We start from the raw sequence: 27,993 nt of genomic DNA, 5'->3' as shown, positions 1-27,993 counted from the left end.
GCTGGGTTGATAGGGCCTCTTTGGATTTAATGGGGCCTCGATCAAGGAGGAGGGAGCCTTGAAGGCAGGAGCGGACGGTTATTAAGGTGGGGAGCAAGCCGGGAGGGAAGCGCTTGCTCTCATGTTCCATGGCGTTGGTGACCTGATCAATAAGGCGATCATAAGTAACAGGGTCCCAAAGATGGCAAGTGGTGAGCCATGGGTTAAAGGGCAGCAGGAGGTCCCAATATACTTGCAGCTGCCGGACAGACACTTTACAGCGATGAGTGTCTAGGAGACCCGCCAGAGCACGAACTTGGGGTGCCTGTCGTGCAGATAGACGATTACCCATAGCGGAGAAAGAAAAGAAAAAAAAGAAGGGGAGTTGATTATTGAGTGTAGAAAATGAGGTAAATCGTAGCCGCGAGGCCGAAGGAGACGGCAAGAGCAGAAAGCAGGACCCTGTGGCAGCGTGAGCAGTCTGGGGGAGCGGTTGCAAAGAGGCACAGGGCGCCAAACAAAGAGAGAAAGACACAAAGGAGGACAGCAAAGTAATGGAGGGGAAGAGGGAGAGCGTTAGGAAGAATGGGGGTCATAGAAGAAAAGAAGGAGAGGCAGCCGGGATAATTGGGGAAGGGAGGAGCGGCTCCGGAGCGGTGAGGGAGAGGCGGCCCCTAACGCGGAGCGGCGAGGGAGAAGCGGCTCCTAACGCGGAGCGGCGAGGGAGAGGCGGCCCCTAACGCGGAGCGGCGAGGGAGAAGCGGCTCCGGGAGCGGCGAAGGAGAGGCGGCCCTTACCTTGCAGGCGAGGAGAAGGGGAGCTGGAGAGGCGTCCGGGCGAGCGGGTGGTGTACTGGATCGCTGCGTGGAGAGGTCGTGCCCCACGTTGGGCGCCAGTTGCGGTCGCAGTTGATTCGTCTGGGGGAGGGTGGCGGCCGGTTGCTAAATCCTAGGCTCCCAGGATTCCTCCGAGGGTACCGGCGGCGGGGGCTCTTTCCCGGAGGCGAGGGCGAGGCGGGGGACTTGGCCAGGTCCCCGGCGGGAGGCGTGCAAGTATGGAGGGCGGCGAGAAAGGAACAGGCGGGACACGTTTCTTTTAGGATGATGAAAACCAAGAGAGTTTATTAGGGGAGAGTACAAGCTTATATTGGGCCGTTTAGAGGGCGGGGTAGCTGTAGGGGTTAAAGGCTTGGATTGGTTCTGAGAGGGCGCGGAGGTTGATTGAAAAGGGGCGAGAGTTGCTCCCGTAACGGTGTCCGGCAACAATGTATGCGCACCGGTGGTGATGGGAGTTGCGCTGGCAACGGGGAGTGTCCGGGCAAGATAAGGGGGTGGGGAAAAGGCGGTTCCCTCCGGCAAGCCTCTCCTAACATTTGGTATATTTTGGGTGAGGAAATGGGGCCTGCCTCCGGCCTCACTTTCCCAGGCCCGGGGGGCTGTAGAGGGCGCACTCACCCGTACCCACTACCCTCCCCAGGGGTGGATCCGGTCCCCCAGCCCAGGCCCGCCAAGTTAAAGCGCGTAATCAGTGTCCCGCAGCCAAGCACTATGCTAAATGCTCCTTACACATTTCCAGATTTAATTGGCACTGTCCATGGGAGAGATGCTTCTTTCTCTCTCTCGGTTTACAAATAAAGAAACTGTGGCTCCAAATACTCATCTTACGGAGGCACAGACATGGCTGTTGAAGACAGGGAGACTTAAATTCCTGCTGCGGGACCCTCGATGTGCCATGCCACCCACGTCAGGAGGACAGTGACTCCCAGGAGTTCAGGCCTCTGCCGAAGTCAAGCAGGAGTCACGCCTTTCCGAGGCTTCCCCACCGCATCATGCTGCTGCAGAGCTGCAGAGATGAGGTTTGGTGAAGTTAGCCAGACGGAGGCGCTGGCTAAATACATTGTCCTAATTAAATGTTTCTTTTTCATTTGAAATTCCACAGTGCTATAATTCAAATTAGAAAGCTTCTATTTTGACAGATGATATCATTTAATCTTGGGATCGTTGTACTTCTTGTATTCAACTACAAACTAAATTGGACCCTCGCTTGGAGCTATTATACACTATAAAATATTACATTTTTCTGAGTGTCTGATTAGCTTGACCTGGTGGGGCGCTTGACATCCCTTGCGCTGATGGCATCCTTTGAGAGAACTCCTTGACATGGGTGGGGGGGGGCTTGATTAGTTAATGCACTTGTTTGGAACTTGGTGTGCAGTGGGGCCAGTGTGCAAGTTTCATCTGTCTGATGGCCACAGACCATGTGTCATGCTTAAAATTGCTCCAAGTGGAACCTGCCATCTTCCCCTCTTCTCTAAGCCAGGTCCGCTTTCTTCACCTTTGGCCTCAGTGCGTTAAAACCTCTCCTCCCCTCATCCCTTTGCTTCCAGGTCATTTTGATGATCTCCTTAAGCCCACCTTACTGAGGTATAACTCACATTCAATAAATGTCCCTGTTTTAACCACATGGAGGATGAGTTCTCACAATATAGACACCCATGAAACCACTGCTGGAGCCAAGACACAGTCCCAGGGACCCTGTGCCCTGCCCCGGCATCCCTCACCCCCAGTGCAGAGATTGTTATGCTTCTGGTACCTGTCGATTAGGTTGGCCTTTTCTAGAATTTTATACAATTCTTTTAAATCTCTTTCAAACCTGTGGTCTTCCTGTCTCCGCTCCATTGCTGTGGTTTCAGCTTCTGCCACCTCCTCCTGGGTCATCGTGTAGCCTTACGAGGGGCTCTTCTGAGCCTGGTCCAGTCTCCTTTCTGTCCGTCCTCCACTCAGCCCGGCCCTGGAGGGAGTGTGCTCTCGCACTCGGGCTCTCACTGACACAGCCGCTGCCTGGCTGTCCACTCTGCTTTACCATCTGCCCACGAGCTCAGCCACTCTCCACGCGTTTCATTTCCTCTCACACGCCTTGAAGGAAGTGACCAAGGCATTGTTGTTCTTTCTATTTTAAAGACAAGCCAACTGGGTCCAGGATTTATCCAAGACTGCCCAGTGCAAGGCGACCTTAATGACTTTCATCAAGAGAATGCCTACAGAGTGCAGGGACTTTCACTCTAAAAATGGAAAGATTTAAACTTGAAATACTGAATGTCTTCTTGTCCAGCTCTACAAAATTTTCCCTAGAGCCAAATCATGAAGACTCTTTTCTCCAGTGATCACCCCACTCGCTGCCTTCTGCACCCACTGCCTTCAGACTCGGCCTAGTGATTGTGTTCCTCTCCCCTGGGAGGGGGTTGAGCTTCCCTGCCCTTTTGACGTCAGTGTGAATAGAAGGGCATGTGGTAGACAGAGTAATGGCCCCTGGGGTGTCCATGCTTAATCCTCAAGCCTGGGAATAGATCGCCGCACATAGGGAAAGGGACTTTGCAAATGCAATTAAGTGGAGGATCCTGAGATGGAAAGGGCCTAATGTCATCATAAGGTTTCTTAGAAGAGGGAGGCAGGAGGACCAGAGTGTGAGATGTGGCTGTGGAAGCAGAGGGTGGAGTGACGTGAGGAAGGGGCCATTGACCACGGAGTCCTGGCCGCCTCCAGAAGCTGGAAAAAGCCAGGAAACAGAGTCTTCCCTGAAGCCTCCTGTGCTGGTTTGTGTATATTATGTCCCCCAGAAAAAGCCATATTCTTTAATGCAGTCTTGTGGGGGCAGACGTATTGGTGTTGATTAGGTTGGAACCCATTGTTTCAGTGTTTCCGTGGAGATGTGACTCAATCAACTGTGGGGGAGACCTTTCATTGGATTATTTCTATGGAGGTGTTGTCCCACCCATTCAGGGTGGGTCTTTATTGGATCACTGGAGTACTTTAAAAAGAGCCACACATGCCCAGATGTAGAGCAGCTAAGTGTGACATTTTGGAGAGCAATCAAAAGTGACATTTTGGAGGAGCTGCAGCTTACAGAGATATCTTGGAGAACGCAACCCAGGAATAAGCAGTCGCCTAGAGAGGAACGTCCTGGGAGAAAGCCATTTTGAAACCAGAACTCCAGAGCGGACGCCAGCCACATGCCTTCCCAGCTAACAGAGGTTTTCTGGACACCATTGGCCATCCTCCAGTGAAGGTACCCAATTGTTGATGCCTTACCTTGGACATTTTATGGCCTTAAGACCGTAACTGTGTAACCAAAGAAAGCCCCTTTTATAAAAGCCAATCCATTTCTGGTGTTTTGCGTTTTGGCAGCATTAGCAAACTGGAGCATCTCCTGTCCTGGTTTGCTAATACTGCTGTTATGAAAAATACCAGAAGTGGATTGGTTTTTATAAAGGGGGTTTATTAGGTTACAAATTTATAGTTCTAAGGCCATAAAAGCATCCAAACTAAGGCACCAGCAAGAGGCTGCCTTCACTGAAGAATGGCCGATGGCGTCTGGAACACCTCTGTCAGCTGGGAAGGCACGTGACTGGCGTCTGCTGGTCCTGAATTGCACTTTCATCCCTGGCCTTCCTGCATTTGTTTCTGCCAGCTTGTCCCCCCTCTTACTGCCGGAGTGTTCTTCTTCAATGGAAATCTGATCACAGTATTCCCCATCACCTCTGGAATAAAACCCAAGCTCCTTGGATATCTGGAGTCCTCGGTGATGTTTTCCGTGCTTGCTTCTCCAGCCTCATGTCTTGACCCTTTCTGTCCTGCCTCTGATGGTTCAGTACCAAAGTCCCTGCGACTCCCTGGTCGCTCTGTCCTGCCTTCTGCTTTTGCAGCCATTGTTTTCTCTAAAATGTCCTTTACCCCCTCCTAACTTTACTCTCCCCTATAAATATAGGGCTTCTTTTCAAGACTCAGATCCAGAGGTTGCTCCTCTAGGAAGATTTCCCTGATGTCTTCAGGAAAAGTTAGTCCTCATTCTGCTGAACCATGAAGTGCCCTCTTAGAGCACTCAGTGTGCTGAGTGATTTCAATTTGCTCCCTGACCGCCTTCTACACTCACCTTTGTCTTCTCAGAACCTGGCACAGTACTTGGGCATAGCATGTGCTCCGTAAATTTTGATTGAATGAGTGAATGAATGAATGAAGGATTGAATGAGAGTATTGCAGCAAAGCTGTGAGGAATGGGAAATCCTTAAAGCAAGTTCTATTTAAAATTCCTTTCTAGGGGAAGCACGCTATATTGTATTAATTAATGCAGAAGCTTGCCCATCGGGGAAATGCTAATGACCTCCCTTTTCTGGTTCCTGGAGAGGGGAGCTGGCAGAGCACCCACTCCGCCATTGTTTTCAGCTTAGGTCTGGATGCGCTTGTTTTCCTGGTTATTAAGGAAAATAAATTACACCATGCTTTGAGTTGAAAGGAGTATCTTTTGGAGTCTAAATTTTGCCTTCATTTCTATTTTTGAGGAAACATTTTAGATGTTATCCAAGTCAAGGCTGGAATCGGCCACAGTGCCTAGGCCAGTGCTGAATACGTGTGCACTGCAGACCCGTGGGTTACCTTGTGAAACAAATCCTCTGGGAAGCTCCTTGTCCAATTTATGTTCATTTGCTTCTGGAACACATAACACTTGTTACGTGAAATTATGGCTTCCAGTAATCTGACATTTGGAAACAAGGAGCTCAGTTAGCCTGGTGCTACGATAAATGTAAAAAGAAATGCACGTAGGTAGGCAGATGTCAGTACTTTGGGAAACCCCCACATAGTTCTGTGGGAGACTGGTTGAGAAGGGGATTCTCTTCTGGTTTAGGTAAATCTGGAAAGTTCTATAGAGGAGGTGACCTTTGAGAGCCCCTGGTGTGAGGTCATAGGATTTGGAGCCAAAATTCTCTGCTTTATTTCTCAGCTGAGCTACCCTGGAGAAGTGACTTGGCCTCTTCTTGCCTCAGCTTTTTAGCTTGTGAGTTGGGAATATTAATGTCTTCTGAAGAGTTCTGATATGGAATTAAATGCATTTTAATTATTTTGTTGGAGCTGGACTTTAGAGTATGCATGGGAATTGTACCTAAAGAAGAAAGGCTATGACAACCAGAGGGACCAGCATGAGGCAAGGGCAAGACAGAAAAGAGTGGCCCGAGGAGAGGGTGCAGTGGGGACTGAGTCCTGCCCAGCTGTGGGCTTGGTGGGTGGTGGGAACTGGGGGTGGAAAGATGGGTTGGCAGGAGCCATTCCAGGGGTGATTCTGAAAGGACTTCTGTTTTGCTTTCTCATGCACTGCATTTTTGTTCAGCAAATTCATCGTCCTGATCACATTTTTCTTAGGCTGTGGTTAAAATTAGCCTATGTTTCCAGATGACAACCGTCTAGCCCATGTGCTTGCTGGCTGCAGGAGGGGACGCTGCCTGGGGTCGCCGGCTGGCATCCTTTTTGCTCTGGCCTGCTGCTGTGGACCTGGCTTCCTGCTTATCTCTTCCCCTTGCCAGCATCTTACAACACAGCTGTGGCCCACCTGGGTCTCCTGGGGACTCTTCGTCTTCAAATGGCTTTGGCGTGACATTAGATTACATTTGGAAGGGGCCCGTCTAAATTAAGACTCTTCATTGTAATTAACAAAATCATTCAAGCTAACTTAAGCAAAAGAGGGAATTTATCGGGAAGAAGCTTGGGTGTCTCATGGAATCCTGACACATTGCCCAGCCAGGCTGCGGGGGCTGAAGGGCTGGAAAGCCATCAGGAACCAACGTATCAGGCTTTCAGCTTCAGTGTGCATGCGTGTGCCTTGCTCTCGCACACTCACAGTGTCTTGTCCCTTCTTTGTCGTTTTCTATGCACCTGCCACCTCTCCTGCTTCAAACACAGGCCCCCTACCCCACACACACAATAGCTACCTCACCTCCCGGGTTCCTGTTGCCACAGGCTAAACCAAGAATCCAACTAAGTTCCGTCAGTCCCAATCCCAGATTTCAGGAGGGAGCATCTGGCCCAGCTTCTGTTCAGTGTCATCTCCTGGTTCTGTCCACTAGGGTCAGTGGACCCTGAGCTCTTTAATGATAAACATGGCTGTCAGCGGCCACTCCTGTACACAGGGGGCTGGTTTCCAAAGAAGGGGGTTGTTGTGGATGGGCTGACTTCAGACGGTGTCTGTTAAGGCACTCAAAGGTTGTTGAATTCTTTGACTGCTACCCTGGAATCCTGGGACCTCTTTGGAGGCCATACAGATGCAATGAGGGGCATTTACTCTTAGTCATTTATCACCCCCAGTGGCAGGCACTGGGCTACATTCTGAAGATAATGTGTGTGTGTGTTTCTGCAGATTCTCTCCCGACACCTGTCGAAATCAGACTTTACCTTTACTAAAGGTTAGTTTGGGCTGGACTTAATGACTTTTCCATCCAATTACCATTCCTGTGTATCAGGAAAAATTCTGCGGGGGCTCTAGCCATCAAGTCCTGCTCCTCGGTAGACGTGAGGCTCCTGAGGGAATTGAACAGGTGTTCACCTAGTTTGTAAAATGGGATTAATAGTGACCATTCTCTAGAGTTTTTGTGAGGTTTAAATGAGAAAATGTGTTTGTATGTACTTTGTAAGCTCTAGAATTACACAGAGATGATTTCAAATCACCAGTTGTGATAGTTAATTTTATATGTCCACTTGGCTAGGTTATGGTGTCTAGTTTGTTTGTGAAATGTTGGCCTAGATGTTGCTGTAGAGACACTTTATAGACAGGATTAGCACCTACAATCAGTTGACTTAGTAAAGGAGATTACCCTTGATAATATAAGAGAGCCTCATCTGATTATTTAGAGACCTTAAGTGCAAAGAACTGAGGATTCTGGGAAGAAGAAGGAATTCTGCCTCAAGACTATACACTCCACCCCTCCCTGGGTTTCCAGGATAAGGAATTTGGAACCCAAGACTTCAAGGTCACTTTTACAGGAATTTCAAGCCTCTGGCCTGCCCTACAGAAATCAGACTTTTCAGCCCCCGCAATTGGGTGAGCCAATCCCTTATAATAAATCCTTTTACACCCCCCCCCACACACCCCTGCTTGTTTTGTTACTCTGCAGAACACTGACTGATACGCTAGTGGTTGCAGGTAGATGCAGCGTGGTTCAATCATGGGAGATGAATTTCAAAAGCTCTTGGTCTGTGTAGGTCTTAAGTTTGGGAGGAATCTACTTTTTACTTTCTAGAAAATACAGATTTGATGTTGTATCTCTTAACATGAATATAGTGCTGTATCATAATTTATTTCCCAAATACCTTTTAAGGGAATAAATATCGAGCCTACTTTTGCTACTCTGTTGTGAAGCATGTTAGAGGCTGTTTCACTTTCTGTGGATTTATTTTTTGATGGCTTGGCACTGAATAAAAGCTGTCATTAAATGCTTACTGTGTGCCAAGCACTTTTCATGGATCATCTCATTTTTATCCTTATACCAACCTTGTGAAGAACACAACATTATCTTCATTTTCTAGATGAAGAAACCAAGTCTGAGTCTAAGTGACTTGCCCAAATTAAGTTCGTAAGATCTCAGACACTGAAGACCGTCTTCTTTCCACAGTACGCTCTGCCTCTCACTCAAATGATGGGGTTAGCACTTGAAGCAGGGAGACATCTCCCCCTCTGGTTTATGTGGATCCCATTGTGGAAGGCGTTTATGTGAACCAGGACAGATTAGTAGCTCTGGTTGCATCTGGGGGTGGGGGAGAGCCTGAGCCTGGTCCCCCCGCCACCCCTCAGCCTCTGCTGTGCTCCAGAACCCCTAGACCTCCTTTGAGTACAGAGGGAAACCACAGACGGTTTCCCCTTCCTTCCCACCCATCTTCCCATGCACATTTTACATGCTAGGAGACCGAGTCCATGTCAGGCCTCTCCCTGAGAGCACTCACCTTTGTCAGCTGTCACCAGAAGGCAGGTGTAGCTGTATGCTCAGCCCGGGCTGAGTCCTGCAACCACAGCAGGCCCTTATTGTGTTTAATAACCAATAGCATTCTGAATCACTTTTACTGCTGGAGAGATATATGCGACTCTGAATAATGGCCCTCTAAAATTTGTAAATTACAGGTATCAGTGTCAATAAAATAATGACAGCGCCAAACAAGGGACTCGTCTTCTTCAGTCAGGTTCTGTACATTCTTACCTGCTCTCAAAGGGAAAAAATGTACTTAGTTGACTGTTCAGCTGAATGGTCTGCACTTTTCACAAGGAGAGAGCATGTCAGATGTAGAGAAACCCACCTGCAGGGGGATGCGTGATGGCCGCCTCTGTTGGGGTGGATTTCCTGCCTTTGAAAGCTGGCCAGCATTTCTTCCAACAGGTGCAGGACAAACCCTCTCCGTCCTGTATGTAGCTGCCAGCACGATCTCTCTAAAATACAGAGAAGGACACTCCTTACCCCTGCTTTAATCCCTTTAGTGATTCTTTGCTGGCTTCAGCATGAAAGTCCAGCTTCTGCTCCCTGCCCTGCTGCCTCCCCCCCCAACCCCACCACACTTTGTTTTCCCACGGTCTGTAGCAGCTTGGAGTTCTTACACTCACTGTGTTTGTCGTGCCTCCCTGCTTGGCACCTGCTGCGCTGTCTGCTTGCACGGTCTTCCGATGATTGATCAGTCCATTCTCTGTGCTGTCACCATAATTTGTATTGCTATGGTTAGCCCACTGTATTGCAATTATTACTTGCTTGTCTAGGTTCTCTACTAGATTGTGAGCATCCCGCAATCAGGAACTATCCTTGTTCATCTTCTGTTTACCTCTATGGCAAATCTAGCTCTCAGGAGGGACTCAAAGATGCTGGGTTGAACTTAATTGAACTTGTTATGCTGTGGATATTGTAGCTTTTCCTTTGTTTCCTATAATTTTACTCACATAGCCTGGAAAACAGTTATCTCTGGATCATCAGCAATTCCGTCCCTCATCTTGTCTCTTGACTTCTTTCTTCTTCCAGAAGCTTTTTCTGTATCTGCTGAAGTCTTCATGAAAGGACCTGGTGGAGAGACTAGGGTCCCCCTTCCGGATGCTTCCCTGTCTTTTTCCCTATCATGTTCCATTTCTTTGCTTTCCTAATAACAGGCACTTCTCCTCCTTCCTCCTCCTTTGTCTTGAATGTAATGACTCAGGCCTAAAATGCAATTATCTAATGATTGCATCAGTGATGGATGATCCCATTGTGATTACATCCTATGCTGGGATTAAAGATCTTAGCATGAAGTGTCAGGGATGACTACATTAATGTCATCTTTTTGATCACACTTAATTCAAATTTTTGTCGACAAGAACTGTCAAATTAATGACATTATGATAACAGATTTCCATTGGAGGCTACGTGGCCCTCAAGTGCCATGTGTCTTTTACAGTGTCAGCTGTTGCTGTTGGGATTGTCTTCTTTGTGGAGAAAGGTTTTGGGTGGTTTGTTTTTTATTACGTTAATTTATTTTTAAAAATTTCTCATCCTTATTAACCCAGTGCTACACATTGTGGACATTCTGTGTTGGCTGACCTGACAGATGCATAGCATGGGGTTAGCATTCCGTTTACTCCACCACCATTTAAGGAGTGCATCCTTACATGCTCGGTGCTAGACTAGGTGCTAGGACTGTAAACACGAAAAAGCACAGCCTCTGGTGCAAGGGAGAAAGAGTTTCATGGGAGACTCAGACATTTAACAGACAGTGTCGGTAAGGGAACGTACTGAGTGCTGTTGAAGCATCAAGAGACCACCGACTTCAGACTGGTGGACACTAGGGCTTAACAAAGGGTTTCTGGAAGTGGTAACTTCTGATCAGAGACTTTAAGGCGCCATGTTGAAGGATGGTCCATCTGCCCAAATTAAGCCAGTTTGAAAATTAGCCGGCAGTTCTGCAGATTTGCCGGCCAGTCCTGCCAGGTAGAGTGAAAAGCTTGAACTGTCACCCCCCAAACTTTGATTGTGACAGGATTCTAGTGTGGGGGAGCTAGAGAGCCTTTTGAGCTTAGGACCAATTACGGCTAGAACTCAGGGGGCTTGCTCATTCTCCCCGGAGTGGAATCTCCCCCTGAAAATTCGAGACTTCCACCAAGGAGCCTGGCCCTTGGAGACTGATGGCATGTGGCTTTCTAGAGACAGCAGATCCCAGGGGACCCTGGGGGGCTGTGCTGGGCATGCTGAGCTTCTCCTCTCCTCTGAGTGAGTGGCGGTGGGGTCTTACTCGCACAGAGCTTCTCTGAGTGAACATTTGAAGCCAGGGAGAGGGCTCTCTCTTCCCCTGTCCTCAATATAGAAATAGCTTCCCGACATTTTTGCTGTTTTGAAATAGATTATTCTAGCATAGTAAATGAGGCAGAGGTGGCACATCTGTATATTCCAGCCAAACGGAACTACTTAGAATTCTTCGATGCTGACCTTTCTGCTTTCCCAATTTTGTGCCTTTGCTTATGAATTTCTTTCTACCTGGTACACCCTAAAGCATGACTGTTTCAGCCCTATTTATCCAAAAATGCCTCCTACTTCTTGATATTCTGGGTTGAAATGTTCCCTCCTTTCTGGAGAGTCTGGGATTGGGCTTCAGCTTTCACTGCCTGGCACGGTGCTGTTTTCCTTAAATAAATTTCCTAGCGTGAAGCTCCTTCTGGGTGCGGGGCCTCTGCCGGCTGTCATTGTGTGACCTCGGTGTGCTGGTCAGTTCCCGACCCCTGTTGTTTGCTTTCCACATCCTTTCCTCTGGTCCCCACAATAATATTGTACATATTTCCAACCATCAAGGGTCTCTGACATAAGAATCTTTAGTGAATATCGAATGAATGACTAGTAGTGAATGAAAAATTATGTGGAAGAATATTTTTAATTTTTAGATGTCAAGGAAAGAGGAATTAGACAGTGAAGATACGTTCTTCTGTGTCCTGGCTTTGAATTGCAGCTCTGCCACCTCCTGAACATGGGCTTCTCAGTGGAATTTCTTTACCTGTGAAATGGGGCTTTCTGTTTCACAGGATTTGGGGAGAATAGGGAATACTTCCACATCCCAGCAGCTCTGGCCTGCAGTTCCTTAGGCGTGAGATGGGGGAGATAGCTTATATGCCTGTTGGGGAGATTAAACATAATTCATCTAGAGTGTTGAGTTCAGTGCCTGACATGGGGTAGAAGCTCAATATATGGCTGCTGTGCTGTTACCCCGAATCCTTGGTCACCTCACCTTCTACCTCAGAGGCAGAACAAGCCAAACCTCCCTGTTGACACCCTGTCTTATTATTACTGCTCTGTTTATGAAAATAGTCAAGTTAATAAAGGAGAAGGGCTACCCAAAATGTTCCTTTGCAGAGAAGGCAGTGAGTATTTTGTGAAGCACACACACAAGCCCCCCATGGCGACTGTGCCCCGGCTTCTTGTGAGTCACCTTATTAAAGTGTCACCTTTGATGGACTGCACTGAGTGCACTCAGAAAGCTCGCATCTTTCCCGAGTCATTTTAAGGTCATAAATATTTTAAGGAGTTTCATCTGTTCACTGTTTTCTGTATATTAATCTTTCAAATTGATCACTTTTTCAGAACAGAGCATCTTGCCTTGTTCTTGTCAGGGAGTCACAAATACTAGTGTCAGTCCCTCTCTCCCTCCGGGCACCTGTTTCTCTTTCTTTCTTTTTTTTTTTTCCTTCTTTCTTCTGTTTTACCTCAGTTTTGAAGTAAAGTTCTCCATTTTTCTCATCCATACATTTGGGACTCTTTAGAAAATTATCATCATCCTGAGGAAACATGAAAGTTTCCATCAGATTTCGAGCCTCCGGGAAACCTGGCTTCATGTGTTTTATCTTCTCGTGAGCTCCACCTCGGCTCTTGTGAGTGCTGCTGTGCTGGGCACCTGGCGAGGTGGTGGGGACAGCTGTGCTCACAGACAGGTGGCTGGGGCCTGAAGTGGGGCCCGGAGCCCCAGGAGCGGGCAGGGAAAGCACTGCTGCCAGCCTGGGCGGAGGTGGCTTGCAGAGAAGCGTCGGAGGGACTTTTGGAAGGTGGCGGCGGCTGCAGAGCTCGTCCTCTCGTCCTGTGGGAGGGCCGTCCTCTTTGGAGCCTCAGTTCCTCACTTGTCCCTGCGGGCGTCATCCTCACAGGGAACGGAGGAGGCCTTTCAGGTGAAGTTCCCCACCTGGCCCCAGTCACCGGGCACCTGGCAAGCAGGCCCCCCCCCAGGAAACAGGCTGCAGCGTCCAGGGGTGGATTGAGGAGAGTTTGAGGTGTGGGCAGGTTGTGGGAAACAGTGAGGGTTGGTGAAGAAGCCCGGGGCTGGCAATGGCCGGGAGCCTTTAACCCTGCTAGGGGAAGGGGTCTGGAGGGGACAGCTACAGAGACCAAGAGAACTGGGTGGGGAGCGCTGGGAGGGAGCTCTTCTGGTCTCCATCTCACTGCTCTCCCCTTCCGTCTGCCAACCCGGCTCGCAGCCCAGGGGCCCCGAGACTGTCCATGCAGTCGTGTGGATGCCTCCCAAGCACAGGGCAGGGTGGGAAGCAGATCCGGGGGAGCAAACAGCATGGTCAGCACGGAGGGTTTAGTGCATTGTATTTTCTGAGGCTTCAGCAACAAGTCTACTAAACTCTTGTTGACTTTCCTCAGCATTCGTCAGACCAGGCAATGGGCAGGCCTTTCCTGGGTGTCTCCGGGGTATGTTTGGTTTGTTTGTCATCTGTTTTCATGGTCTCATTGGGAGGGGTTACTGGTTTGCACGTGAGGAAATGGGTCATTAGAGAGGTTGAGTGACTTGCCTCGTATCCTGTGGTTTGCTTGGGGGGTGGAGCTGGGTGCCAGCTCTTAGCTGGACTCTTGGTTCCTTCTCACTATACCCACCACCCTCAGTGCACATGGGGTGGTTTAGGTTAAGCTCTTGTCACTTCGCGTTTAATCCTCAGCCCTGTGAGGGAGCTGGTAATGGTACTTTGTCCGTGGTCTGGGATTCAGACCAGCTATGTTTGTATCATTGTACTGCGTGGCCTGTTTTCTTCTTAAGAGTTTTGGAGTGGGGACCATATTTCCCTGGGACTTGACAGAGTCCCTTCCTGGATGGTCGTCTCCGCCCCCATCTTGATTGAGGCGGCCTTGCTTTTCGGGACCTTCCTCCGGCCGCTGCAGGGATCAGGTGCTCCTGTTTGCTTGTGACGCCTGCCTGGGGCACCTGTCAACAGCGTCCCTCCCCTCTCAAAACTGACCGGTGGGTTGTGGCTTTCGGCTGCCCCTCCAGTGGCCACCCTCCCTCTGGGGCTTGCTGGGGGGAGGCCTGAGGGCAGGGCTCAGCCTTGTGGGTCTTTGTTCCCGAACACGGCACAAAGCAGGGCTCCCTTTCCTCCGTCCCCCTGGGGTTGTGAGCTCTCATTCTCATTATGTAATTTCTGTAAAATCTCAGCGTGTACCTAGGGGCATTTCAGAATCACATTTGCTTCAGAATTGGAAAGGTGAAGTATTTTTGGCAGTTATAAATCACCTCTGTCTCATTTTTTGGAAACTCCATTTATATCAGACTCTTTGTTCAGTGAGTAAAAAGGCTTCTTGAAATGAGGAAAAGAAAGAAAAAATCTATCCCCTAGATAGTGGTTTCAAATTTATTTTTAGCAGTAGGACATTTTGTCAAGTGAAGCCGTCTTAGAACCCCCAAACATAAATCAGATAAATGCTGAGCTGCTCCAGTTGAAGCAAAATAGTGGGCTGTCTGGGGTTTGGAGGACAGTTAACAAATTGGTTCCACACATTTATGGAGGACCTACTGTGCGCTAGCAGTGAACGTACAGACACAAAATGCAGTTGGAGGATGACATTCCATGGTGGAAGGGCCTGAAACCACCGCTCAGCTCACCCTCCTGGTTGTGTACACCGAGGAGCGGGCTCTGAGGAAGACGGGGAGGGCTGTTTCCAGGCTGGGGGTGTGTGCAGGCGCTCACAGGCCTGCTCGCTCTCAGGCTATGAGAAATGCACCCAAAGCAAACAGACACGTGTGTTTAAAGCATCTTCTCCAGGCCTTGTTCTGGGCTGGGCATCCTGGAGGCTCATTCAGGATTGTTAGGGACAAAGGACCATACTAATGCATTAAAATTGGCCCAACACCAACCACCATAAAAGAGAGCTCCCGGGGATCCAAGTAAATGAAGGGCTGGGCCCTGGGGGAGCTGAGGGTGAGGGCCAGAAACTCACAATTTGGGTTTTCATTTTGATTTTGCAAAGAGGCAACCATATAATTATCAAATAAGTTGTTTGGTTCATCACCTCTTCTAGGTCTTGGTTTTCTTGCTTGAAAATACAGGATTGGACCAGATAAAGGCTCGATCCCTTCCTCCCACCTAGTTTATCCCCCACACATTTATGGATCAGTGATTTTTAGATTCAAGTTTTACTCTGTGATATTTTATTTGTATATAAATATGCACATATTATGTTTATATATTTTTGTTCCTTTTTACATTTTTAATCATTTTTTGTTGAATATAACATTTATACATAAAAGTAATAACTTTTATGTGCAATTTAAACAAGTTGTTAGAGAGCAAATTTCAAAAATTATTATAGATTATAGTTCCACAGTTTCAGTTATTTCCTTATTGTGAAAGATAACATATATACAAGAAAGGTACTGTCTTTCAAAGTATGATTTAACAAGTAAATATACAGTAAATTTCCAAAGTTATTATGAGTTATAATACCATAGTTTCAGTTATTTCCTTAGTGTAAAATCTAACATATATACAAAAAGCTGATGGCTTTCAAGTTACAATTGAACAAGTAGCTATAGAACAAATGTCAAAGGATGCTATGTGTTAGGGTTCCACCATTTTAGTTCTTTCTTCCTAGCTATTCTAATATCCTAGCAACCAAGAAAAAGAAGATTATATAAAGATTCATATTCATAATCCTTTGTTAAATTCCATCATGTCTCTTGCTACCCCTTCCTCTAGCATAATCACTTTCCTGATCTTCAGGGATGTCTAGGCAGTGACCACCCTAACCTATTCATGTTGAAAAGGGGTGTCAGCTTTATGAGCAAAGGGGACATATCTAGTTGTTGTTCTTGAAGAGGCTATTGCCTCTGGGTTTTGGGACTTAGCTGGCATAGGAGCTCTCTAAAGGATTTAAGTCTCTGAAGAATAAACTTAGTGAGTGAAACTTTTATAGATTCCCAGATATGGATCAGGGTATTTAAGGTTTTTGGGACTACTGTTGGCTTGGGCTTATCATATTGTGGTCCTTTGGTAAATCTAGGTGAAGCTCACGTAGGAGTAACCTCCAGGACAGCCTCTTGACTCTATTTGAACTCTCTTAGCCACTAAAACCTTATTTTGTTGCCTTGAATCTTTTCCCCCATTTGGTCAAAAAGGCATTCTCAGTCCCTTGTTGCCAGGGTCAGGCTCATTCCCGGAATCCATGTCCTACATTGCCAGGAAGGCTCATTCATCTTGGGGGTCCTGTCCCATGTTGGGGGGTGGTGGTGGTGATGAATTTATTTGCAGGGTTAGGCTTAGAGAGAGAAAGTCCACATTTGAGCAACAAAAGAGGTTCTCTGGAGGTGACTCCTAGGCACAATTATAAGTGGGCTTAGCCTCCCATTTACAACCGTAAGTTTCACCCGAGCAAGCCTCAATATCGAGGGCTTGAATTATAAAGCAGGGGGTTCCTAAATTCATATAGCATATGTTATGTCCATGATAATCCATCCATATCTCAGATTATCATCACTTAGCTATGCATTCCTCATAACTCCCCATTTTAAACAATTCTTATGACCCAAAATCTTTTGTAGCTCCTGTCAGCCCTCTATTATTTATCCCTAGTATTTGTGTAATACTACTATGATTTTCCTATTAATTATAGTCCCTACTGTGCAATTTGTAGATTTTTCCCATACACCTTTCTGTTGTCGGCTCTCTGTGCTAGTGTCATACATTAGAAGTATGTCATGCAAGCACCCGTCTTTATTTGTGGTGCTGATCTGTGGGAAACATGCCTTTAAACAACCCCTTTCAATCCTACTCACCTTCAATACAGCTCTGATATTTATAATTCCATTAATAAAAAATGTCACCCCTTTCCATTACCATACCTTTGAATTCACCATCATTAACATATCTGAATATATTAGATTATCATTCCTCCTCACCAGCTACTGTCTATCACTAGGTCCCCAATATTCTACATTATGACATTGATTTTACATTGTTCAGCAAGTTCATAGTTGTGGTAACATACAGTATCTCTTCTTTTGTGTCTGACTTATTTCACTCAGAATTATATCTTCAAGGTTCATCCATGTTGCCATATGTTTCAGGACTTTGTTGCTTCTTACTGTTGCATAGTATTCCATTGTGTGTATATACCACATTTTGTTTATCCACTCGTCTGTTGAAGGTCACTTGGATTGTTTCCATCTCTTGGCAGTTGTAAACAATGCTGCTATTAAAATCGGTTGTACAAATGTCTGTTTGTGTCACTGCTTTCAAATCTTTGGGGTATATACCAAGAAGAGGAATTGCCAGATCATAGGGAAATTCAATATCTAGTTTTATGAGGAACTGCCAAACTGTCTTTCACAGTGGCTGTATTATTATACAGTCCAACCAGCAATGAATAAAACTTCCAATTTCTCCACATCCTCTGCAGCATTTGTAGTTTCCTGTTTGTTTAATGGCAGCCGTTCTTATTGGTGTGAGATGATATCTCATTGTGGTCTTGATTTGCATCTCCCTAATAGCTAGTGAAGATGAACATTTTTTCATGTGTTTTTTAGCCATTTGTATTTCTTCTTCAGAGAAATGTCTTTTCATATCTTTTGCCCATTTTATAATTGGGCTGTTTGTGCTATTGTCGTTGAGTTGTAAGATTTCTCTATATATGCAAGATATTAGTCTCTTATCAGATACATGATTTCCAAATATTTTCTCCCATTACGTTGGCTGCTTCTTCACCTTTTTGACAAATTCCTTTGAGGTGTAGGAGCTTTTGATTTTGAGGAGTTCTCATTTGTCTATTTTTTTCTTTTGTTGCTTGTGCTTTGGGTGTAAGATCTAAGAAGCAACCTCCTACTACTAGGTCTTGAAGGTTTTTCCCTACATTATCTTCTGGGAGTTTTATGGTATTGTCTCTTATGTTGAGGTCTTTGATCTACTTTGAGTTAATTTTTGTGTAGAATGTGAGGTAGGAGTCCTCTTTCATTCTTTTTGTTATGGCTATCCAGTTCTCCCAGCCCCATTTGTTGAGGAGACTGTTCTGTCCCTTATCAAAAATTAGTCAACCATGTATCTGGTGATCTATTTCTGAACTCTCAATTTGATTCCATTGATCAATATGTCTATCTTTATGCCAATACAATGCTGTTTTTGCATCTTGCAGCTTTAGAGTAGGCTTCAAAGTCTGGAAGTGTAAGTCCTCCCACTTCATTCTTCTTTTTTAGGATGTTTTTGGGAATTTGAGCCCCTTTCCCTTCCAAATAAATTTGATAACTAGCTTTTCCAAGTCTGCAAAGTAGGTTGTTGGAATTTTTATTGGAATTCTGTTGAATCTGTAGATCAGTTTGGGTAGAATTGACATCTTAACAATGCTTACTCTTCCTATCCATGAGCATGGTATATTTTCCCACTTATTTAGGTCCTTTTTTATTTCTTTTAGTAAAATTTTGTAGTTTTCTCTGTAGAGGTCTTTTATGTCCTTGGCTAAGTTTATTCCTAGGTACTTGATTTTTTTAGTTGCTATTGTGAGTGGAATTTTTTTTTTTTTTTTTTTTTTTTGATTGCCTCTTCAGTTAGGTCATTAGTGTATGGGAATGTTACCAACTTTCGCACATTAATCTTATATCCCACCGCTCTGCTGAATTTGTTAGCTCAAGTAGCTTTGTGGTCAAAGTCTCAGGATTTCTCAAATATATGATCATATCATCTACAAATAATGACAGTTGTATTTCTTCCTTTCCAATTTGGATGCCTTTTATATCTTTATCTTGGTGAATTGCTCTGGCTTCTAGCACAATGTTGAATAATAGAGGTGAGAGTGGGCATCCTTGTCTCATTCCTGATCTTAGGGGGAAGGCTTTCAGCCTCTCATCATTGAGTACTATGCTGGCTGTGGGTATTTCATATATGCCCTTTACCAATATTGAGGAAGTTTCTTCAGTTACTATCTTTTGAAGTGTTTTTATAAAAAGAGGTGTTGAATTTTGTCAAATGCTTTTTCAGCATCTATCAAGATGATCATTTGATTTTTCCATTTTGATTTGTTAATGTGTTGAATTACAGTAATTGATTTTCTTATTTTTAACCACCCTTGCATGCCAGGAATGAACCCCACTTGGTCATGATGTATCATTCTTTTAATGTGCCTTTGAATTTGATTTGCAAGTATTTTGTTTAGGATTTTGGCATCTATATTCATTAGGGAGATTGGCCTATAGTTTTCCTTTTTTGTATTGTCTTCACCTGGTTTTGGTATCAGAGTGATATTAGCTTCATAAAATGAGTTAGGTAGTATTCCTTTTTCTTCAGTATTTTGAAAGAGTTTGAGCAGGAATGTTGTCAATTTTTTTTTGGAAAGTTTGGTAAAACTCCCCAGTGAAGGCATCTGGCTCTGGGCTTTTATTTGTAAGTAGATTTTTGATGACTGATTGCATCTCTTTGCTTGTGATTGGTTTGTTGAGGTCTTCTATTTCTTCTTGGGTCATTCTAGGTTGTTGATGTGTTTCTAGGAAATTGTCCATTTCCTCTGAATTGTCTAGCTTGTTGGCATAGAGTTGTTCATAATATCCTCTTAGGATTTTTTTTTTTTTTATTTCTTCAGGATCTGTAGTAATTATCCCCTTCTCATTTCTGATTCTGTTTCTTGGGGTCTTCTCTCTTTTTGACTTTGTCAGTCTAGCTAAGGGTCTGTCAATCTTATTGATATTCTCAAAGAACCCACTTTTGGTTTTATTTATTCTCTCTATTGATTTTTGTTCTCCAGTTCATGTATTTCTTCTTTAATCTTTGTTATTTCTTTTTGTCTACTTGCTTTGGGGTTATTTTGTTGATCATTCTGTAGCCTCTTCAGTTGTTCAGTTAGATATTTAGGTTTAGCTCTTTCTTGCTTTTTGATATATGCATTTAGAGCTATAAATTTCCCTCTCAGTACTGCCTTTGCTGCATCCCACAGGTTTTGATATGTTGTGTTCTCATTTTCATTCATCTCTAGATATTTACCAATTTCTCTTTCAATTTCTTCTTTGACCCAATGGTTGTTTAGGAGTGTGTTGTTTAACCTCTATATATTTGTGAAGGATCTGGTTCTTTGGTAGTTGTTGATTTCTAGTTGCATTCCATTGTGGTCAGAGAATGTGCTTTCAATAATTTCAATCTTTTAAAATTTATTAAGACTTGTTTTGTGCCCCAGCATATGATCTATCCTGGAAAATGTTCCATGGGCACCAGAGAACAGTGTGTATACTGGTCCTTTGGGATATAACAGTCTATACATGTCTGTTAAATCTAATTAATTTATCATATTGTTTTGGTTCTCAATTTCCTTGTTGGTCCTCTCTCTAGTTCTATCTATAGTAGAGAGTGATGTATTGAAGTTTCCTGCTATAATTGTAGATTGTCTATGGCTCCCTTCAATTTAGCCAATGTTTGTCTCATGTATTTTGTAGCTTCTTGATTGGGTGCATAAACATTTATAATTGTTATTTCTTTTGGTGAATTATCCCTTTTATTAATATATCGTGTCCTTCTTTGTCTCTTATGACATCTTTGCATTTAAAGTCTATTTTGTCCAATATTAGTATAGCTACCCCAGCTTTCTTTTGATTGCAGTTTACATAGAATATTTTTTCTATCCTTTCACTTTCAGTCTCTTTGTATCGCAGGGTCTAGGATGAGTCTCTTGTAAACAGCATGTTGATGGGTCCTACTTTTAAATTAATTCTACTAGTCTGTATCTTTTAATTGGAGAGTTTAATCCATTCACATTAAAATTTATTACTTTGAAGGGATTTCTTGAGCCAGCCATCTTATCCTTTTGTGTTCAGTTGTTAGATGTATTTTTTTCCCCTTTCTTTTGTTTTTCCTTTAAGTTACCCTTGTTAATAACTCTTCAGTTCTGTGCTCTTCTCCAGGCATCTCTCTCCTTTCTTTTTTTTCTCAGCTAGTAGAGCTCCCTTTAGTATTTTTTGCAGTGTAGGTGTCTTGTTAGCAAATTCTCACAGCATTAGTTTGTCTGTGAAAACTTTAAACTCTCCCTCAAGTTTGAAGGAGAGCTTTGCTGGATAAAGAATTCTTGGTTGGCAATTTTTCTCTTTCAGTATCTGAAATATGCCATACCACTGCCTTCTTGCCTCCACTGTGCCTGCTGAGTAGTCAGTACTTAGTCTTATGTTGTTTTCCTTTTATGTGGTGAATCCCTTCTCTCTTACCACTGCTTTCAGAAGTTTCTCCTTCTCTTCAGCATTTGACGATCTAATCAGTATATGTCTCAGAGTTGGTTTATTTGGATTTTTTGTATTTGGAGTTTGTTGGGCATCTTTGATTTGCATATTTATATCATTTAGAAGGTTTGGGAAGTTTTCCTCAATTATGTCTTCAAACACTCTTCCTAGCCCTTTGTCTTCTCTTCTCCTTCTGGGATACCAGTGATTCTTATATTTGTTCGCTTCATGTTGTCCACCATTTCTCTGAGATCCATTTCAAATTTTTTTTTATTTTTTTCACATTTGTACTCTTGTGTGCTCGCATTCAATTACTCTTGTGTGCTCACATTCAATTACTTTGTTGTCAAGTTCACTTATCCTTTCTTCAGCTTTTTAAAATTTGCTACTGTGTGTCTCTAGTATAATTTTAATTTAAGCCACAATGTCTTTTATTTCCATAAGGTCTGCTACTTTTTTATTTACTCTTTCAAATTCTTCTTTATGCTCTTGTAGAGTCTTCTTGATTTGCTTTATGTCTCTAGCCATCTCATTGAAGTTGTTTTGGAGATTTGTTTGTACTTCTTTAATTAAATTTTGTGTCTTTTGTGACTTTTTAATTTGTTCATTTGGCTTTTCCATATCTTCTAGATCCTTTAAGTGCTCTGTAATTTTCTTTTGGCTTCAGGGCATTTGCTTGTCTTGATAGGGCTATTTTGGGAAGTGCAGAGTTATTTGAGCATTTATATATAATTTGGTTTGCAAATCCTTCCAACAGGTAGTGCTCCTGAGGCACAGCTTGCTGAAGTGCATTTTCCCTATCTACCAGCAGGTGGTGCTCTCAGGTAGGTCTTCCCTGAACTTCTCCTGTGCAGTGGGTGGAGTCAAAACCCGGTGGGGAGCCACTCAATGCACCAATATCCATGTGTTCTGGAGAACCCCGGTCCCAGGGCTGCCTCATGGGTCCTGGGCAGGTAGGCAGGGAGTCCGCTCAAGGGCACCCTGCATTTGGAACATGGGCTCTGCCTGCTGGTTCTCTGCCTTCCTTCACCTGTGAGTCTTTGAGGTGTGGGAGGGGCTTCTGATGGCTTGTATGGTGCCTCTCCCTTCCCCGCTTCTTGCCGTTGCACCCCTCCCCCCAGACTTCCTTGAGGGGAGAGCAAATGCTGCCCACCTGGTTCCCTCATGGGAGCTCCCAGTGTCTGACTGTGGATGATCATCCTCCAGCAGACTGTCAAGGTGGGTGCACGGCAGTGGAGGGCTGCTTCTCACTCCCTTGCCTGGCAAAGATTTTGCTCTGGGGGTACCTCTGTGGGTGGTCACACCCTGAAACTGCAGTCCCTGGTGTCCTCCAGCCCCTTTCTAGTTACTGTCATGGAGGAAAAGCCTGTTCCATCTCACCTACCCAGTCATCTTTCTGGAAGTCTCCTCTTTACATTTTGAAAACTCGAGATCCTCATTGTTCCAGTTTGCTAATGCTGCCCTTTTGCAAAACACCAGAAATCGATTGGCTTTTATAAAGGGGGTTTATTTGGTTACAAAATTACAGTCTTAAGGCCATAAATTGTCCAAGGTAAGGCATCAACAATCGGGTACCTTCATTGGAGAAAGGCCGTTGGTGTCCGGAAAACCTCTGTTAGCTGGGAAGGCACGTGGCTGGTGTTTGCTTGCTCCTAGGTTTTGTTTCAAAATGGCATTCTCCAAAATGTTGCTCTTGGGGTATTTTGTCCTCTCTTAGCTGCAGCTCCTCTCCCAAATGTCACTCGCAGTTGCTCTGTATCAGGCCTATGTGGCTCTTTTTAAAGCACTCCAGTGATCCAATAAAGACCCACCCTGAATGGGTGGGGCAACACTCCATGGAAATAATCCAATGAAAAGTCTTGCCCACAGTTAACTGAGTCACATCTCCATGTACACAATGACCCAATAGGTTTCAACCTAGTCAACACTAATAAGCCTGCCCCCACAAGATTGCATCAAAGATAACAGTGTTTTGGGGGACATAGTACATCCAAACTAGCACACTTATACTTGGTTTTCCTCGCCTAGACTGTGGCAAAATGAAGACCTCAGAAATTTGTCTTAACGCCTCTGTATCATGTGCACTTTTATTATATGTGCTGCTACAGTGAGCCCCAGGCAGAGATGGTTAGGCATTGCCCGCCTTGCACTTTAATGCCTCCCCAGCACTCTTAGAGTCAGTCCCACCACAGCCTTGCAACACTCCTTCTCCCCTGGCCGGTCCCATCCCTTCTTGGTACTGTGTGGACTGGGCAGATAAAAATTTTCCCATTTCTCTCAGCTGTGAGCTTCAGCCTGTACTTCTCCTTGGAACACTGTTCCTCTTTACGCTCCCACCATTTGCTCTCAGCTACCTCCTTCTCATTCCTCAAGTACTAGCTGAATTGTCGCTGCTCTTGGGATGCTCTCCCTGAACAGGGTGCCCGCTCCACCCTACCATTTGCCTCCAATTCTGGACTGCCCCTCCTGGGTGCTCCTGTAGAACCTTTCAGTTCCCTTACAATCATGTGTTACAATCATCAGGTTATTGTGTTGTGTCTTCATTGTAATCGCCTTAAGGTCAGGGACTGTTCCTTTTTACTTGCTATGATCGTCTCAGCATATGGCACCACGCCTGGCCCATTGTAGGGGCTCAATTAAATACTCACTGGGTGAATAAATGAATGGCCATCTAAGGAGCCTTCCAGTTCTGCTTTTTATGGTTCTGAGATTCTGTAATTACTAATAATTTGTACAGACAGTAATTGCTCAAAGACTTCAGAGGAGGGATTTGAATTTAGGGCTTGAAGGATGTGTAGGGAGGAGTAGAATATGCCTGGTGGTTTACGCCCCATGAATGTCAAACAGGAAGTGTTGGCTGTGGTGGGGAGCATCAGGGGTGGGGTCATGTAGAGGAGAGGCGGGTAGTGACTGAGGGCAGATCGGCTGGGGCTGTGCAGTGAAGGGCTCTCGAGGCCTCTCGTATGGTGGTCCTTTCTCTATTTTGGGTCAATTCCTGAAAAGATAGGCACAAAACCTGGCCTATGGTGCCGGGAGGTTCTTAGACCCCTGGAGTCCATGGAGCTCCAGGTCAGAACTCCTCTTGTGGGCAGGGCTCTCACTCAAACGGAGTTTTTTAACTTTTGCAAATATTTATGAAGGCTGTGCTACGTGCCAGGCATTTCTAGTTTCTGGAGATATAAAGATAAGTAACAATAGGTTCCTGTGCTCAAGGAGGGGAAGAAGAGAGAGATCTGTTTTTCGAGCGTCCCCTTGGAACCTGGCACTGTTCAAGCCCTTTATGTTTTAAATTTAATTCTTATAGCAACTCTTGTGCAATAGGCATTGTCTGCATCTTTAATAGGAAGAAATGGAGTCGCAGAGAGGTGAAAGGATTTTTCCAGGGTCACATAGGGAGCTAGGATTTGAAGTCAAAGTTTCTCTTGCTCCAAAGCCTGAACATGCTCCTTCTCAAGAACAGAGCTTCCGCTCGCTGGGCTCTTCCTGCCTCCGGTTGCTCTGAAGGGCCCGGCCAGCCCACACGTCCCCAGATCTTGGCATCAACCCACCTGCCCAGCATCGCGGTGCGGCTCCCCTGACCTCCTTTCACGCGGAGACCGCCTTTGTGGCAGCGCAGCTGGTGACTAGGATCGTCCGTCCTTTCGGGCATCTTGTTTATCCTTCAGACAACTCTGATAGGAAATTTTTCTGATCTTGAGTCAATGTCAGTGTCCCAGACGCATGTCTCTGTCAGCACCTTTTTTGACCTTTTCTGTGAACCACGGCCTGACCACAAGTGACAGCCTGGTGTCCACTTTTTGGACCAGAGCCTTTGCTTGTGGCATGATGGGCTTTGGCAAGGAGCTGCACGAAGAGGCCAAGAGGCCCTCCCCCAGGAGCTGCTGGTTGTGCCCTTGCTGGGAGGGTCAGCTGAGCCCCAAGGTCGTCATCCGGAACTCCGTCTCATTTATGTTCCCTTTGATCTGAGTCCCAGAGAGATTTTTCTTTCTTATTTCTTCATTTCAAAATCTACATTCAACTGAGTGATTTCACTCATTGGGAAGGCTCTTTCAGTGCCCTTTCCTTTTATTCCTGCATCTAAGGAAAGTGCGGACATGCCGCCTGCCACGCAAGGTCTCACTGAAGACGTGGCCTGACGCTTACGGATCGCTGTGCATTGGTGCTCCATGAGGGAGGAGGGAGACCCCAAGGTGGGTGTGACCCAAGTCATGTGCACGCTCTCTCCCTCCCTCTCTCTCTCTCTCTCTCTCTCTCTCTCTCTCTCTCTCTCTCTCTCTCTCGGCCCCAGGCAGCCTCTCCCCACGTGGTGAGTGATGTGAGTAGGTTATGAACGAAGGACAGAAGTGGCGGAAAGGGGGTGGGAGGTGGAGAAAAGTTGGTTGGCGTTTGCCAGGCAGACGAGGGGAAGGAGGATGGCGCGTGTTCCAGGAGGGTGGGCAGGTCAACGGAGGGAGGCGTGAAAGAGAGGACGTGTTAGGGGTGTTTATATGTCTGTGGGTTTCCACGTTTTCTACTAAGCACATGTCTCTATGAAGTATAGTTCTCTATCTCTATATGTAAGACACCGGAGCCAAATAATGCCAGAAAAAAGAAGAAACCATACCAAGCATAGGAAGCGTTGATCCACTTAGCCCTCAGAATCTTGTGCAATCACTGCTGGGAAACAGGTCCAACAGTATTGGCCAAAATCTTGAGAGAAGAGCTGACTGTTGGGAATAAAACTACCCAGTTCTGTTTCATTTTCTGTGTTTACAGATCTTATGTTACGTTTTAGCACAGCCACCGTTTCCTCTGAGATGGAGCTTCCAGCTGATCCTCCTAATCACTGTGAGGAGCATAATGAGGAAAACAGGAGCCTGAGACTTTGTGATTTTGTCATGGGAAAGGGGAGGCACAGGGAGGGGTAGAAAATAGATGAGGGAAAGGGGAAAGAGAGGAGGGGGCTGTGTTTCTGTAACATGTGGAAGAGTCCTCACTGGGGCACCGGGTCGCGGCCAGGCTGCCTGCGGCCTCCTGCTGCAGACAGTGGCTGACCACAGCTGGGTTGTCCCATAGACCACTTGTGGTCAGATTGAGTGTGACGCTGGGGCCTTGGAGCCCTGTCGTGGTGTGGCACACATTACTGGCTAGGGCACGAGCTGGAGCAGTCAGCCCTGAGAGCTCTAAGTTATTAAACGTACCATTTAGTACTTCCTAGAAGGCCTAGAAAGAGGAAGTGAGATTACAGTTCTCCCCAGCAACTCTGAACACTTTGTGATCAAGAGAGAGATGTTTAAGAAGCATCTGAGAGTTGCCGACTTCAGTCCTCATCCTTCTTCTGATGGCACGGATAACTAGAGCTGGCCCGGACCTCAGTGCCCGGGCTGAGTGGGCGGCCCCTTGATGAGGAGCAGAGTGTTGCTGCCTTTTCAGAGTGCCTGGAGTGTGGTATCCCTGCAGCCAAAGTTGTCATCCTCCTGCCTCAGAGCCACCATGTTCCAGTCACCAGGGCTTAAAACATTGGGGGCAACGTGGCCTCTTCCTGTTTTTCCGTAACTGGTTCTTGAATCCTCCCATCCTTCCACCAATCCACTTACATATTCTTTTTATAACCTCTTGTGATTGCCAATATGTCTATCTGACATTCCACTTGGCCCCGAGTATCTCAAGGATCTTGGGAGCTGTGTCTCCATCATCTTCATTCCTCAGGGCATTTCATATTTCCTCTTGTTTATCCCTTTCCTGGAATGTCCTCTCTAATTTATGTGCCTGGAAAACTCTTCCTCTGTCAATATCTGATTCAGGGAGGCTGCCTGGTTCTATTCAGGCAGACGTGGAGGTCTTTATTCTCTGTCCCCAAAGCTTGTATGTGTGACTCATGGTCATCACTCTAGTACAGCACTTAAGTTAGACTAGAATGCAAGTCTGTGCATACACGTCTGCTGTCTTAGTTCCCCAGCTGCTAAAACAAATACCATGCAATGGGTTGGCTTGAACAATGGGAATTTATTGGCTCATGGTTTTAAGGCTGGGAGAAGTCCAAAATTGAGGTGTCAGCAGACTGTGGCATTCGGGGGCTGGCTGCCTGCGATTCTTGGTGCTTGGCTTTTCTGTCACATGACAGTGCTTGGGGTAACAGCTTCTCCTTTCTCTTCCGAGTTCTGATGACTTCCAGCTTCTCGTTGCTCTCCATGGCTTCCCTTTCCTTTGCTTATAAAGACTTCATCTGTATTGGATTAAGGCCCGCCCTCCTTCAGTTTGAGCACCTTAACTAATAACATCTTCAAAGGTCCTAATTGCAAATGGGTTCACACCCGCAGGATCAGGGCTTGGGAACTTAACATGCCTTTTGGGAGGGCTGTGACTCAATCCCCCGTATCTGTCTTTCCAGTAAACTGTTTCATCTCTGATCCTCAGCATATATTACAATGCTTGGTACACAGTAGAAGTGCCGAGTAAATGTTGAGTGAATGAATAAACATGAGGCAAAGGGATGGTCCAATGTGTGAATTTAGAGATGGACTTTATTAAATTATGTATTTAGATGTCTTCATTTATATGTTCAAAATCAGGTATTTCTGTAGCTCAGAAATCAGATGCTGGTGTCCCTTGCTTCTGTGTCCCGGGTGGAAGGTGGCACGGTGGCAATTGTGCTGACTCTGGAGGTGGGTGCCTGGGTTCGAGCCCTGGTTCCACCACAGACCAGCTGGATCAACCTTGGTAAGGCACTCTGTTTTTTGAAACTTAGCACCTTCATCTGTTAAAAAAAAAGGGGTGG

General features: G+C 45.6%; 1 protein-coding gene across 1 annotated transcript in view; it reads left to right on the top strand.

The window, feature by feature from the left end:
- The window catches only part of TRAPPC9 (trafficking protein particle complex 9), a 743,379-nt gene that overhangs the window by 380,861 nt on the left and 334,525 nt on the right, over window positions 1-27,993 (top strand). The gene's annotated exons all lie outside the window — the stretch shown is intronic.

The sequence above is a fragment of the Choloepus didactylus genome, chromosome 14 (genome assembly GCF_015220235.1).
Source record: "Choloepus didactylus isolate mChoDid1 chromosome 14, mChoDid1.pri, whole genome shotgun sequence".
Taxonomy (NCBI): domain Eukaryota; kingdom Metazoa; phylum Chordata; class Mammalia; order Pilosa; family Megalonychidae; genus Choloepus; species Choloepus didactylus.
The sequence above is the reverse complement of the archived record's forward strand: the minus strand, read 5'-3'. Positions and strand labels throughout refer to the sequence as shown.